This window comes from Myotis nattereri, assembly GCF_964212035.1.
Source record: "Myotis nattereri genome assembly, chromosome: 1".
NCBI classification, from domain to species: Eukaryota; Metazoa; Chordata; class Mammalia; order Chiroptera; family Vespertilionidae; genus Myotis; species Myotis nattereri.
In genome coordinates, this window is record NC_138075.1 from 47,781,790 (window position 1) to 47,797,289 (window position 15,500).

Below are 15,500 nucleotides of genomic sequence, written 5' to 3' on the forward strand. Positions count from 1 at the left end.
CCCAAACAGGGGGCAATAATAATACCTCGTTTATAGGGTTATTAAAAGGACTCAGTAAGTTATACATTTTATTTTATTTATTTAGTTTTTGCCCACACGCTTTAAAAACATAGTTAATAGACCATATTATATTAGTTTTAGGTGTACAACACAGTTATTCACCATTAGCATACCTAACAAAGTGATCACCACGCTAAGTCTAGTAGGTCTGTCATTACAAGGTGATTACAACATTGTTGACTATACTTCCTGTGCTATACATTACATCCCTGTGATTTATTTTATAACTAGAGGCCTGGTGCATGAATTCGTGCATGGGTGGGGGTGCCTTGGGGTGGCCTGCAGGGTGACCTGGCGCTGCCCCCTCACCTGCTCCACCATCCTGCCTGCAGGGCGATCGATCAGAGCTGTTCCCCCCGCCTGGCTCCCTCAGCGCTGCTGCTGGTCGCCATCTGTGGGGCGATGGGCGGGGTGATTGGGCCCCTGCTCGCACTTGCCTTGGCCTGGTGCCGCTCACTCACCTGCTCCACCATCCCGCCACAGTCCCACTCCCATCAGGGCCCATCAGGGCCAGCAGTGCCTCCACTGCTGCCCACTGCCAATGCCGCGTCGCCGGCACCCATGTGCTCTGTGCTACCCCCTGGTGGTCAGCACACATCGTAGCAAGTGGTCAAACTCCTGGTCGAAGGGATAATTTGCATATTAGGCTTTTATTATATAGGATAGGAACTTTGTACCTCTTATTCCCCTTCACTTTTTTGGTCTCCCCCCCCCCCCTTACCCTTACCCTCTAGCAACTAATAGTTTGTTTGCTATGTCTTTGAGACTTTCTGTTTTGTATTGTTTGCTCATTTGTTTTGTTCTTTAGATTTCACATGTAAGAGAGATCATACGGTATTTGTCCTTCTGTCTGAGTTATTTTACTTAGCGTAATACCCTCTAGGTCCATCCATGTTGCAAATGGCAAGATATCATTCTTTTTTTTTTTATGGCTGAGAAAATTCCATTATATATATATTTATCTTCTTTATCCATTCATCTATTGATATACTTTTAGGTTGCTTTCATATCTTGGCTATTGTAAATAATGCTGCAATGAACATAGAGGCACAGATATCTTTTTAAATTAGTGTTTTTGTTTTCTTCTGATAGATACCTAAAGGTGGAATTGCTGAGTCATATGGTATTTCTATTTTTAACTTTTTGAGGAAACTCCGTACTGTTTTCCATAGTTGCCGCACCAGTTTGTAATCCCACCCACTGTGCATAAGGTTCCCTTTTATCTATATCCTTATGAACACTTGTAATTTGCTCTTTTTGATGATAGACATTCTAACAGGTGTGACATGATATCTCATGGTGGTTTTGGTTTGTATTTCCCTGATGATCAGTGATGTTGAGCATCTTTTCATGTTTTGTTGGCCATCTGTATGTCCTCTTTGGAAAAATGCTTTTCAGGTTCTCTGCCTATTTTTTAATTGGATTTTTGGTTATTTTTTATGTTTATGAGTTAATACATTTTAGAATGGTGCCTCGAATACAGAAAGAAAGAAATGTTAGCTATTTTATGAATAGTGAAAAGCCTTTGAAATTAGAATAAGATATGACTGTAAAATAATGAGTGATTGTTGTTGAGGAGAGAGAGGCAGATTCAAAGGAAATAAGCGATATCAGGAATCTAGTTTTTATTTTTAGAGGCAGGAGCCTAATTTCTTATACTCGTGCTCAGTTTACAGGCCTCTCCAGTGCGAGAGGAAGAGACATGTTCTGATAAATCTGCCAGTTGGTCACCTGCCTATCAATTAATTAACTAATTAAAAAACATTTATTGATAAATATGAGCAAATTACTGTGCTGTGAAAGACACAGTGATAAACAGGAGAACTTTAAGACCTTTAAAAATCTGTTATTTTCAAAGAATTTTTTTTTTTAATTTATTGCTTAAAGTATTACAAAGGGAAAGAATTTTTTTATTAAAGTACATATACAGGATATTGTTCATTACCAGGGCAGGTAAAGCTGATTCGTGTTCCCAACCAGAAAGCCCAAATAAAAAAGAATTTCTGATAAATATCTATCTATCTATCTATCTATCTATCTATCTATCTATCTTAAAAGCCTAAGCGACTGTGTGACTGTCCGACTGTTGGGTAGCTATGACACGCACTGACCACCAGGGGGTAGACGCTCACTGCAGGAGCGGAAACCACAGGCATGGAAACATGGAACAGACTGATGAATCTCAGAGCGAAGTGGGGAAGGGGAGAGGGTGGGAAGAGATTAACCAAAGATCTTATATGCATACTAGAGGCCCGGTGCACAGATTCATGCACCGGCAGGGTCCCTCAGCTTGGATCGGGCTGAAATCAGCCAGGCCTCTAGTTTATTGTAATTATAAACATTGAAAAATCAAAGCACATCATCCTTTCTTCTGAACCCTATATTTAATCCGTGTTGAGCCACAACATTCCCATCAGTTGTGGATCCAGATGTGGAGGCTGATTATGCCACTTTCTCCTAGGGTCCTGACCTTGGCCCCTTCTCTGTAGTAGGAGTCAGTGATACCTGTCCCCAAGGGCCTTCCAGGGATTTGGTGAGGATGAAATAAGAGATCTCAGGTGAAACCATTTCGTAAATCATAAAGCTCCTCTTCAAGAGAACTTATTCATAGGAGTCATTCATTAGATATTTATTAATTAGTGTTATACTGCCTTTTCCAAGGTATGAAAACAGTCTCATAGGTCCAGATTTTCAGCAAGAAGAGCCAGAACCAAAGAGAATTTGGAGTGAATTTTTGGGTATCCACGATTCCATTAGGTACTGGTTGCAGGCTTGCTGTATGTAATATTTTCTAAGACGGGGCTTCTCAAACTATAATATGTATGTGAATCACCTGGGCATAGTGTTAACACGCAGATTCTGACTCAGTCGTGCTGGGGTGGGGTCTGAAATTCTGCTTTTCTAACAAGTTCCTGGTGAAGTTATGCTGTTGGTCCAAGGACCACACTCTGGGGAGCAGTGTTCTCAGGGGTGCCATGTCCAGTGGTGAGGACAGGAAGGGAAGTGCAGCGCAGGCCCTGGGAGGGAGGAAGAATGCCAGGAAGGTTGTGTTGGGAGCTGTGATTGCGGGTCAGTGCCCCCACTTCCTTCCCATCACCCTCTGGTGGGAAGAGGCTGCTGTCTGGGCTGTGTATTTGCTCTGAATTTGGGGGGAAGAACATACCCATTGTGAGTGCTCGGGGAAGGAGGAGGAAGGAAGGAGATTGCACCATCGGGTATGGTTAACTGTCCTTGCTAGGTGGCAAGCTGCATTTCCCCACGGCCGAACAATGATCTAGAGATAGCAGAATGAGCTAGGAAGTTCCTGCCTTCAGCATCTGATGGGGCCACACAGCAAGATCCAGTGCAGACCAGAACTTTAAAAAAAATTGTTTTGCCAGTAGTGGAGGCGGTTGAAGAGTGTTGACTTAAGTGTTTCAAATAAGGGAAGGACTGCGGAGTAAGCAACCAGACGTGCTCCCACCCTTCTTTTTACATTCCTCTGATACCTTTGTCATTTCCTACTCCCAGCTTGCCAACACAGGTGCCCTCATGCTGCCTCCTGGCAGCCCAAGCCTTCCACCGCAGGGCCCACCTTGTTCTGCCTTCTCCCCAAGTGCCTCAGTTCTCCCCATCCCCAACACAGTTTCTTCTCCTCTTACGTCAACATTTCCTTTCTCTTCAGCATAGCTGAATTTTGCCAGGTGGTAGGGAAGCAGTCTAATTCAACTAATTCATATTCAGGTATGCATGACTGCCAATCCAACTAGCTGTAGTTATTTTATTTTATGAGCTGTGACATACACGGATTCCTCCCTATTTCTCTCCCTCTGGTCAGAGCCTAAGCTTTTGGGAAACTTGAAGTTCTGTAGGGTCTCTCTTGCTGTAGATGGTGAGAACTCCAGAGTCTGGGTGTGGGAAGAGCTGTGGGACAAAATCCAGGTGTACCTGGTGCAGGGGTGTCTGTTCAGGCAGAAAGGTTCCTTCTGCCTCTACAGCAGGAGGCTGTGATGTAAGGGAAGTTTCCTGTAGCTGTGTGGTTTTCACATGGAGTCCTATGGGACACACTTGGGTAGGGTGTGTGTGTGTGTGTGTGTGTGTGTGTGTGTGTAGTAATCAGACAAGTGCTTTGTGTTGCTCCCCTTTCAACCAAAGCATCTTTGCTTTCATATATTTTTGAAACAAACATTCTTAAGTTCTTAAGGCCTCTGGCAAGCAGAACTGGGGCAGGGGGGATTGATTCTGCTAAAAGAACTTCTGTGCAATTTCATTTTTATTTAGCCACGTTTGTGTCTATTACTGCATTAAAAATGTAAAAAAATAAATGACAAGAAAAAGAGCTCTGCTACTAGGAAAAGTTTGGAAATCCTTGCCGAATCCAAGACAAAGACTAAGTGTTGAACGACCTGGGGTCTTGGGCTGCTCCGCTGTAAACTGCCCTGTGACCTTGGGCAAGCTGCCCCGCGTGCTTCTTCAGCTGTGAAAGCGTCCTTCCTCTCCCCTGCGGTTTGACCCTGTAATGTCATGAAAAGCAGCTGTTGGCAGCTGTGGGAGCAGGACTGTCCCTCCCCTTCCCTGCAGTGCCTGGAAAGGCTTGGGTCTGACACCGTGCCTGCCCCCCGCCCCGCCCCAGCGTGCTCCGATCATTCCTAGGCTGGAGAGGAAGGGGGATTTTGACCAAATTACGTTGTGTCTTACTCACCATTGGGACCCATGGGAAAATCCCTCTCCAGCTGCGCGGTCTCCGTCAGAGTGTATGCGCAGGGCTCCTGAGCTGAGTTTAGTCCATCCACATCGAAGGGCTTACTGTGAACTGTGTGAGCTTAGGTGTCCTGGGGGTAAAGAGAAGTTCCGCCCAACAGCTCTGCCCTCAAAGAGCACGAGAGAGAAGGCACACGGAAAGGCTAGTTTAGAAAAGCGATTTGCGAGGGTGCCCTCTTCAAATGCTTGGCGGTACTTACCTGAATGAGAAACTGCCTGTTGTTCATCTCTGTGTTCCCAGTGCCTCCACTCAAGACTCATTTATTGCGCGCACACTCACTGAGCACTTGGAGATGCCAAAAGCTCAACAGTGAGTGAGACAGTGCCGACCCTGCCTTTCGGGAGTTTTCAGCTGAGGGGGGGTAGTGGGGGGGGGGCGCTCAGGCAAGTAGATAGTCAGAATAGTCCAGGGCGGTAAGAGCCGTGATAGACGTTGAGTTGTGCACACAGAGAGCACCTGTTTGTTGTCGTGGTCCTGGAAATCTCGCTGCTTCTGGCTGAGTCCCTGGCAATTCCCCTGGGTCTGCTCTGAAGGTGGCCCACCCGGCAGAGACCCAGGGATCCAGGCAGAGATCTCTGTTTACTAGTATCTGGGAACCCTTCTCTGTGTGTATATGAGCCTTGCCAGCCAGACCCAGCCTCTGTCTAGGACCTTGCAGAGTCCCTGAACTGGAGGAAACAGGGTGGTGGCAAGAGGCCCAAGGAGACAGTCTGTCCCCTGGCTGTCCTGTGCCCTGATGTGTGAGACACAGCCGGCTTCTCACTCTGCTCTGGAAGGAAAGCTGGGACCGGCCAGCCCTCCAGATAAGGCAGGAATGGGTGGGGGCCAGTGGCTGCTCTGTGGGCCTGTTTCTCTGACGGCGGAGGCGATTTTCTGGGTTACTGCGGGGCAGGAGAGGGCAGCCTGCACCCCTGGGTGAGAACATGTGCTCTGATCCATGACATTCAGTGTCCAGTGGATTCCCCCTTCACCACATCCCGAGCACCAAGGATTTATGAGCTACGTGTTCGCACATTTCTGTAACTAAAGTTTCTCCAGTCCTGTGAGTTGAGTGTATTATTTTCATTTCACAGGTGGGGACACTGAAGCCCAGAGCGCTAAAATGGAAATGATATTTATCGGTGTTGATCATGTGCCAGAGGCTGTTCTGGGCACGTACATGTGTCAATGCCTTTAATCCTCATCACGACCTCTGAGGTGGCTGTCATACCATCTTACCGATGAAGAAACAGAGGCACAGAAAAGTGAGACTCACCCAAAGTCCTAGAACCAGCTTAGGCACAGAGCTGGGCGGGGTTATCCCGGGGTCCTGCCCAGACCAGAGCCCCCTGCACACCCAGGGCACTGTTGTTAACCTCTGCCCCCGTGATTCCAATGTGAACCACGTGGGCGAGGACAAGGCCACCTCGAGGCAGCTAGCAAGGGGGGCCTGCTGCATGGGCTTCTACAGGGACGAGGCCATGTCCAAAGCAGAGGCCCATTCTAGATTAGTTTGGGTGGACGGAGGAAAAATAAGTCATGGTGGATGTGACACATACCTTTCCCGTGTCCCCACAGTAACGCTGGAAGGAGACAGGGTAGGCAGCGCCAAATCCTGTAATGGCTTAGAGCAGAGTTAGAGGAACCAGGAAGGAGTGGCAGCCCTGAGGGTGCTTGGCCGCTGCTAATTGGGGCTGGTGATGACAGAGGGATGGCACAGCTGCAACTCAGAGCTGCTTGCTCAACGAGGCTCTGGCTTCTGCTGGGCCGATGGGGCTGGGTGGGAGGAGGGTGGGAAGGAAATCTGCTTCTAAGAGGACTTGGACTTATTCCCTCACCCCCACCCCACCCCCAAACTCTAGGCTGTGGGCACAGGGAGGCTGGGGGTGGATCTGAAGTCAAGTCCCTTTCAGGGTAGGGGTGAGAGAATGGGCCACCTGTGAGCATGGAGGCAGAAGGGGGAAGGGGCGGCACCATTTTATTCTTATGGGCAAAGCCTTCTGCTCTGCAATCAATCAACTTGGCCATTGGGACGGACTGTAAATGGGTGTTTGGGTGGTCCTGCCTTGGTCAACACCTTTAACGATTTGGGGCCTCCTTTTGTCTGTCTGTGAAATGGGTCAAGTTTAGTCTTTGCAGTCCTGCTCTGCAGCTCACTTTCTTTGTGCTGCAGTGATAGCAACACAGAACCACTTAGAGTTAGTTTTTCCTGTCTGTTGAGGATTTGAGGCAGCATACAATAAGAGGCACAGAGAATTTGAAAATAAAGGTAGAAGATCAAAAGCCACATACCCTCCAAAAGATTAGGATTTCTCAAATCTGTGGTAAGGCCTGGATACCTGCATTTTAACCAGTTAACTGCCACGGTCCAAAACGGAAACCATTCTTGGTCTATACTCGCTTATGTTGTAAAAGGGTTAAACAAGCTCCCCCGATGATTCTGTTATACCACCAAGTTTGAGAGCCACTCTATGACTAGAGTGAAGGAAGGAGGAAGGCAGTACACCTAAGAGCTAGGCCAGTATAGTTGTGGCCATTGACTACCAAGAGCAAAAGGGAAACAAGGTTGTCATTTTCATTGTCTGAAATGAGGAAGAATATTTGTTCAGGGTAGAGAGACATCACCACGGTACTAATTTCTGAGAGAAAGCCATTACCTGTGCCTGTTACAAAGGACACTTAACAACGTAATGGATAATTGGGGAGCAGGGAGATGCTTTTATCCCTAAAGTTGTGCTGGCCAACCCCCCTCACTACCCCCGCCCCCTGTAACTGCGGCCCACCGGGGGCACCAGGCCCGCTCTGCAGCAGGACTGCTCACCCTCAGATGCCTTCCCTTCCTGCACTCAGCCAGTAGAAGAGACATTGTCAGGAGGAAGAGTGGGGTGACTTGAGGAAGGGATCAGGTGTGGGGGAAGAGGTCATGGTAATTCCTCCGGGGCCTGTGCAGTAAGTTTGAAGGTATAACCTGGATTGAGTGCTTCAGTGACCCATCACCAAGCCACAAGGCTTTCCTCTTCAGTGTGATCCTAAGGCACAGTAGTCAGGTGATTAAAGTGGCAGGTAGGAGGAGAGAGACGTAAAGTAAAAAAAACTGGCTAACACTGTATAATGCTGAGAAGATCTAAAGCTCCTTTACAATACTATCAGGGCAAATATTTGTAACATATATGACAAAGGTTAATATCACATATATGTAAAGAGTTTTTATGAACAATAAGAAAAAGGCAAATGCCCTAATAGAAAAATTAACAAAGCTCGCCTGCCTGCCTGCCTGATTGCTCCTAACCACTTCTGCCTGTCAGCTTGATCACCCCCTAACCACTCCCCTGCCAGCCTGATCCACACCTAACTGCTCCCCTGCTGGGCTGGTCACCCCTAACTATCCTCCCCTGCTGGCCTGGTCACCCCTAACTTCCCTCCCCTGCAGGCCTGATTGCCCACAACTGCCCTCCCCTGCTGGCCTGTTCCCCCCAACTGTCCTTCCCTGCAAGCCCAGTCACCCCTAACTGCCTTCCCCTGCAGGCCTGATTGCCCACAACTGCCCTCCCCTGCTGGCCATCATTGACCACATGAGGGTGGCCATCTTGTGTGTTGGAGTGATGGTCAATTTGCATATTACCTCTTTATTATATAGGATTGTATTAAAAATAGAAGTAATAGAAATGTCCACAATGAAGAATTTGCTTTAAAAACCATGGCTTATCTGTATGTGGGGTATTATTTAAAATTAGATCATCAAATAATTTTTAATTATGTGGGAAGTACATTAAGTAGAGAGTTTAAAAAGGCAGTTTCCAAAATGGTATATATGGCATCATACCAATTACATTAAAAATGAACAAACTGAAAAAAGTCCAAGAGAGCAGACCCCAAAATGATAACAATGGTTCTTCTAGGAAGCTTCCTCTTTGTGCTTTTCTGTTGTCTTTCTTTTGTTCTTTTAAATAATGCACATGCTCCTTTTGAAATAAAAAAAATATCAAGAATGTGTTGTTTTTAAAGCAAGTCTGCTAGGGAGGTTCTCCTGCTGCCCTGAGTTCTGGCTGTGGGTGACAGTCCTTCAACACACTTCTGCCTCAGGTTAGAGCAAGCATGTCAAACTCAAAGGCTAACACGGGCCAAATAAACAAGGTTTAAGTTTATGTGGGCCGCAAAAAAACAAAAGCTTTGATAGAAACGTAGGTTTATTTTGATAGAGACATGCTGAGTACAAAGGGCTGAAATAAATGAGTAATTGTTAACCTAAAATAATAGAACATTTTAATAAAAATGAATATCTTTTCTTGAACATTAACTTACCAGACACTGAATAACTGCACAAATTAATAAACATAATGCAAATAAACCTATTTTTCTTGTTCTCCGAAAGCAAAATAGTTCCTGTTGCGCACACCAAACAAGTCAGTCCAAGACTAATGACATGGCCATCAGCTGCTAAAATATCACTTCTAGTATTAGTGGAGAGAAATGGTGCGCCTGTGCATAAGGCACATAAGGGAAATGAATGCAACACGATTAAAATAATCGGTTATTAGCGAATGTTGTAGTTCGTTATTAATAATTATGTATAACAGGATATTGTAAAAATTAAGTTACAATTTTTTTTAAAAAACATTTCTTACATACTGTCATATTGGCTGGGCTGCAAAAATATTTGTTGTGGGCCACATGCATCCCATAGGCCGCGAGTTTAACATGCTTGGTTTAGATCTTTATTTCTACAAACACTGGCTGAATCCCTGCTTACTGCTCAGTGCTGAGCAGGCCCTGTGAGAGGTATAAAGATGACTAGGACAGTACTTACTCTCCAGGCCCTTAGGGGCTGGTTGGGGGTTAAGGGCTAAGGTGACTACCCGGGTCAGTTTTTATAGAAATACCTTTGGCATTGGGTATTTTCAGCATTTTGCTTGATGTGAAGATGGTACAGGGGCATCTTGAGAGTACCTGAGATCTGCTTTCCTTGCCCAAAGCCCCGATCCCCCTCTCTCTTTGGAATTTTAGTTCGTTAACAGGTGACTGATAAATCTCAGTAGCATGAACCCATGGCTGGGCTCTCTGTACAGCGAGAAGCCCAGAAATCATTCTCTATGTCTCACATTGATAGATCCATGTGACATACTGCCCTGCATCAGAGATTCCTAAGAGGGTGAGCTGGGATGGGGGTGGGGACCTGAAAGAAGCTTCTTGGTCCCACCCTTCATTTTTTCTGATGTGGATACTGAGGTCCCAAGAGAGAAAGGGACTTGGACGTAGGTGATGATGGATCCAGGGCACCTATCCTTGTGCTGTACCCACAGTGTATGGTCTTCCCCATTCACAACCCTGAGTGTTTGAGGAGGTGATCTGTGGCATTATCAAGTAATGACAAGGAAACCAACTTGGGGTAAAAAATTCACAGAAATGCTGAGAAACAGAGAGCATCCACCTTAGGATGGAGAGTTGAGTATATCAATGAAGAAGTTGCTACAAGAATCTCTTGGACATTAAGATCCAGGTGTGCAGAAGAGAATTGACCAGAAGAAATAATAGTTTATGATTTGTACACACACCCACATTCACAAACACAGACACACATAGTCCATCCTGTCTATTTGATGTGAATTTTAGGAAAGTGGAAAGACCTTCCTTTTTATCTCCAAGTAGTTCCTCCTCTTGCCCAGTGTGTGCCTAAACTTGCCACCATTAAAGTCCCTCTTGGTCAAGGATGCTGTTAAAATGTGAACGAGTTACTTTGAATGAGGTCAGGCTACCCTTGGGAACCCATGGTCAATTTATGTGACTGTGGAAAGGATCCCAGGGGGATGTGGGCCAAAGGGAGGTGCAAAGCTCACAGGAGACAGGCTGGTACAGGAGAACTCTGCACTGGAGGGGCGGTACTTCCCCATATTATGAGGGATGACCCTGTACCCCCACAGTGATAGCAGAACCTCAACCATCCTGGGTTTTCCTGTCTTCTCTTAGCAGTCCCTTTCGTGCTCTGCAGCATGAGTTCATATTTCAGGTATCAACTGTAGGTCCAGCCTCCTGGGCTTTGCCCAGGCTGCAAAGGCCAGTTGGCTTCACGACTGGAGTGATGAGAAGGCTGTCTGACCCAGCTGAGCATTACTGACTACTTGACCCATTGCTCTATCCCTCCCTCCACCACACAGTGAGGTGGGGGAAGGGCAAGTTCAGCTTCCTGAGATATTTCCTTGAGAAAGTGGCTACTTGACTGGGAGGAAGTGAGGTGGAGAGGTGGTGACTTGGGGCCTCCACAGAATAGAGCATTTGTGTATCACCCCCCTGCCTCCCCAGCTATAACAGGCAGTTTCCCTTTGCCTGTCTAAATCCAGCTTTTCTTTCAGGCCTGGTTCAAATCCCATAAGGCTTCTCCTGACCCCCCTCAGTAGTACTTGTCCTTCCCTCCCCTGAACTGCTGCAGCGCTTCCTGTTTGCCCACTCACTTGACCCCGAGGCAGATATTTCTTCACATCCAGAACATATTTCTTTTTCCATTAGTGTTTGTCTGATCTCCCCAGTTGACTGTAAGCCCTTCAAGTTGTGGGGTGGTTCCTGTGTATAGCACTTAGGACCCTGATTGATAAATAAGGGTGGGGGATACATTAGTGAGTGAATGGATTGATGAATGGACAGTTAGGTGGGTGGGGGGTGGGATGGATGGTACCCTCTAAGCCAGTGGTTCTCAACCTTCTGGCCCTTTAAATACAGTTCCTCATGTTGTGACCCAACCACAAAATTATTTTTGTTGCTACTTCATAACTGTAATGTTGCTACTGTTATGAATTGTAATGTAAATATCTGATATGCAGGATGGTCTTCGGCGGCCCCTGTGAAAGGGTCGTTCGACCACCAAAGGGGTCGCGACCCACAGGTTGAGAACCGCTGCTCTAAGCCCAACACTTTTACAGTAACCTACATCATGTCAGCTAGACTCTACGGGAAAGACCAGAGAACTCTGAGCTGTGTTTTTAGTGAACACTTTTGTGTATGGAGTCTAGTTTATTTCAGGGATTGGACTTGTGAGCTTATGTTCTTTTGACAACAGCATCAAAATGTGCTTATGCTTAAAAATAGATTCCAAAAAGTAATCATACCTCAGCCCAACTTGGCTGTGTTCAACAATTCCTTCTGTTTTGTGCCTTAGGAAATTTTTCTGGCTTAAAAAAAAGGTCAGAGGAAGGAAGTTAGTCTGCAGGAGTAGGGAATTAACTGCGCTAACCTGTGAAAGCAGCTGCTATGGGCCTGCACAGGCAGACACCTGTGACTTTGTGGACAGGGGCCATTTCTAGGTCAGGGTTCAGCTCCCTGGAGACTTCTGGTTCCTGATGCTTATCCTAACTGTATTCTTTTCTGTTTACCCTGAGCTTGGCTTGGCCAGAGTGACTTCTTCAAAGACTAGATAATAATTTTGAGAAGCACCAGTGGTTTTTGTTTCTCCTTTTTTCTTCATTTACGGCTTAAAACTGTTTTGGTATCATCAAAGAGCATCCTTTCATGCTATAGAGCATACTTCTCAAACTGTGTTCCCTGGAGCTCATGGGGTTCCATGAAGTCCCTTTACACATCATCGAAGTTGGTTCTGAGTGCCTCTCCCCAAAAAGAAGCACCACTTTTCATCTGGTTTACATATTGGGCTTCTGTGCAAGATTTATTGGAGAGAGGGTTCCAACCTCAAATAAACTTAAAAGGCATTGTCAGGATACTGGAGAGGCATTGACAACATGGTCAAAGGAGAAACGGGTCATTAGACAGTGGGTTCTAGTCACTAGCTGGGAGAAAAGGCCATTTGAACGGCTCTGGGTGCTCTTGTGTTTGCGGGCCTTATGCTGATGTTTCTGTCTGCTCCAGGGTCTCTACCACAGGATGCTGGCCTGGCTGCTGTTCCTTGGACCTCTTACTCTTTGCTTGTCTACCTAGTTCCTGATGTGCTGCCCACTTGGCTTTTCATAAATGTTTGCTCATTACCCTCATTTCTCTGGCCTGGGACCCCATATCCTTCTCTGACTTTTGGTAACTTTATATTTCTTCACCCTATTTTGGCTTCTTCCTCGATATCTAGTCCCTTGTTTGCCCTGACCTTGGATAACTGTGTTCTGAAATGTTTTCTGCTTTCCTGGATCCTGGCACCACCTGGGGACCCTGCTTTCCAGCTGCCACAGTCTACCCCAGCACTACCTATTTTTAAGCTGGGATCTGAGGAGGGGCTTCATTGAGGCTGAGTGAGGTTCAGGAAGACACTGGGATTGGAAAATGGAGACCAGGATTCAGATGTGGTGATCCAGTGGATGGAGAGAAAGAATAATTCACATTCATGGAGAAATGATAGTTTGCATAATGCGTTCACATACCGGTCTCATGTCATTCTCATTACAACCTGGTGAGACCGGGATATTCTTGTGTCTGTGTTACCTCACACAAGGGAACTGAGGCTCAGAGTTATGTGATTTGCTAAAAGTAGTAGAGCTGGAAATAGAACTTGGATCTTTTGACTCTAAATCCTGGACTTGGATATAGGAGATCAGAAACAGGTTGTTTACTAAGGCAGTGGGGGGAAGGATCTTGCTCATGGGAACTGGAAGTGGCCTAGCTAGAGGTTGGATATGTTAGAAAGGGGAGGGCGGGGAGGGGTGGGGCAGCCACAGAGGCACCACAGTCAAGCCTGGCCAGGCAGAGAGGTAAGGAGGGGGCTCAGTGACACCATCCCCTGACAGGCTGTTGCTGTAGGATCAGGGTGTGGGTCCTCTAGGATCAGGCTGATCTGGTTCCTATTGACTATAGATTCAGGCTGCTCCTGCCTATGACTTTGAAACATGTTAGCTACATGTCTCAGCCCCCAACTGTTGAGCTGCACCTGGGATGACCTTGGCTGGAAGCTTCTAAGCATTATCCCTGGCTGTGACCTTGAAGATTTGCAGGGTAATTCCAGAGGAATCTGCTCATTGTTCTCCAGGGTGGGAAGGGGAACTGCTGTGACCGCTGGGGGAAGCAGCAGGAGGAACCTGGTCTCCACATCCTTTTGCCTTGGAAGACTTCCCATTTGATGATACCTCTCCCCTCATGTGGCATCTCATCCCTGGGTTTGCATTCTGTGCAGCTTTGCCTCATCTCCACCTCAATAAATGGTGACTTTGGAGCAAGTTACTAAAGTCATGGGCATTTAAGAGCTGACCAAGAAAGGGAATGAGTTAGGCCCACCCTATTCATAGACCTTGCAAAACCCCTGTAGCAGCCAGCTGCTGGGGTGCTGCCAGAACACATCTGCTTGGCTGTGGTTTCCCATGGAAGGTGGGGGCCAGTGGGCAGTAGGAGTGGTCTGCTCGCTACAGGCCATGGGGGTGCATTGTCTTTTGAGAATTCAAAACTAAAAGATAAAATCGAGTAAAGGTCAGTCTGTGTTTTATTATCACCATGCACTGGCGAATTAAACAGTGTTGGTGACAAAAACGCTCCTCCCTTCTGGGGTGGGCCCCTCTCCTCAGTGCTTGACACACCGCCGCTGTTGGTTACCTCAGCAGGTTTAGGCCTTAACCGTGCGGCCTAGGCCGGCTACCCGGCCCAGCTAACAACTCACTTCTCCTCCCTGAACCGTAGTTTTCTGATCTGTAAAATGGAACTACCTGTAAATATTAATAGAAAAATATAAAATTATCTTTGTTAGTGTAAAAACATTCGAACCTGGAAAAAATTTTTGTGAGTTTATTTGAGCCAAACTGTCGACAATTGCCGGGAAGCAGAATCTCAATGGACTGGGATAATGCTCCAGAGGATGGCGGTTTTTCATCTATTTTTATACATTGCAATGAAAGGAGGAGGTGGTGGGTTACATGAAATCCATCGGTGATAGATTAGAGAGGCGGGAGAAAGCAAAGTGGGGAACCCTCTGGGATTGGATAAAGAGTAAAATGATAGGCACATACTTCTTTTACTTAGGTGGGTGCAGGATAGTTAACAGTCAACAATTAACATGATAACAATAACAATGAAGGAATTTGTGGCATCTGTCCTGGCACCCAGGGCATTTGGTTGTGCCCTGAGGGGTCCAGAAAAAAGGGAAGTTACAAGTTACCCAGACATTTCAATGATATGTTATGGTAGATGCAAAATGACACTAAGCTCAGTTAAGGTAAAGAATGACCTTGTCAGGGAAGATGCTGGTCTAGGGCATGACTACCCACCGTAACTGCTTTTAGTTAAAGTTTGATTTCAGACCACCCTTTGTGGTTACTTTAGGTCTTTGAGTTCGCAAGACTGCCATGCAGGCCTTCCCTGAGCTTGTCAGGTTAGCGTGTGGCCCCTTTTGTCCACAGCTTACAAAAAGAAGAGCTGGGTGTAAGTGTTGTAATGTCCACATGGCTATACAAAATCCAGATGTGGTGAGATTTGGGTCATGTCGGGGTTATTTCCCTTTGGTAGTGAAGAATTTGGGGGCAATTGAACTAGGCTCTTCCATGGAGCTTAGGAGCTGCTGTTGGAGACAACAACGTCATTTTTGGTGCCGAGGAGCTGTTGTAAGTTTACTCCTTATCATCTGTTTTCAGGGCAGTAGCAGGAGACCCTCAGGGGGTGCCCCCCTGGGTCCTGCTGAGTTCTGGAATGAGGCCCAACTGTCTCATTCTCTACGCAGCCTGCTCTGTCCTCCCAGGTGTGAAGTGAGTGAGGCGCTGAGCCCTCCGCCTGGGAAGAGGGGTGTGTTCAAGACAGAATTGCAGGAGAGCAC

The 15,500-nt window shown here is 46.6% G+C and overlaps 1 protein-coding gene across 15 annotated transcripts in view; it reads left to right on the forward strand.

Annotated features, from left to right (window-relative positions):
• The window catches only part of DAPK2 (death associated protein kinase 2), a 111,269-nt gene that overhangs the window by 42,228 nt on the left and 53,541 nt on the right, over positions 1-15,500 (forward strand). For 2 of the 15 annotated variants that reach the window (XM_081097993.1, XM_081098002.1), the window contains exon 3: positions 5,875-6,045. The exons of 12 other annotated variants lie outside the window; for them this stretch is intronic. The gene's annotated coding sequence lies outside the window, so the exon portion shown is untranslated. Of the gene's footprint in view, positions 1-5,874; positions 6,046-15,500 lie in introns of those variants that run through there. One more of the 15 variants, XM_081097994.1, reaches the window with a different exon arrangement.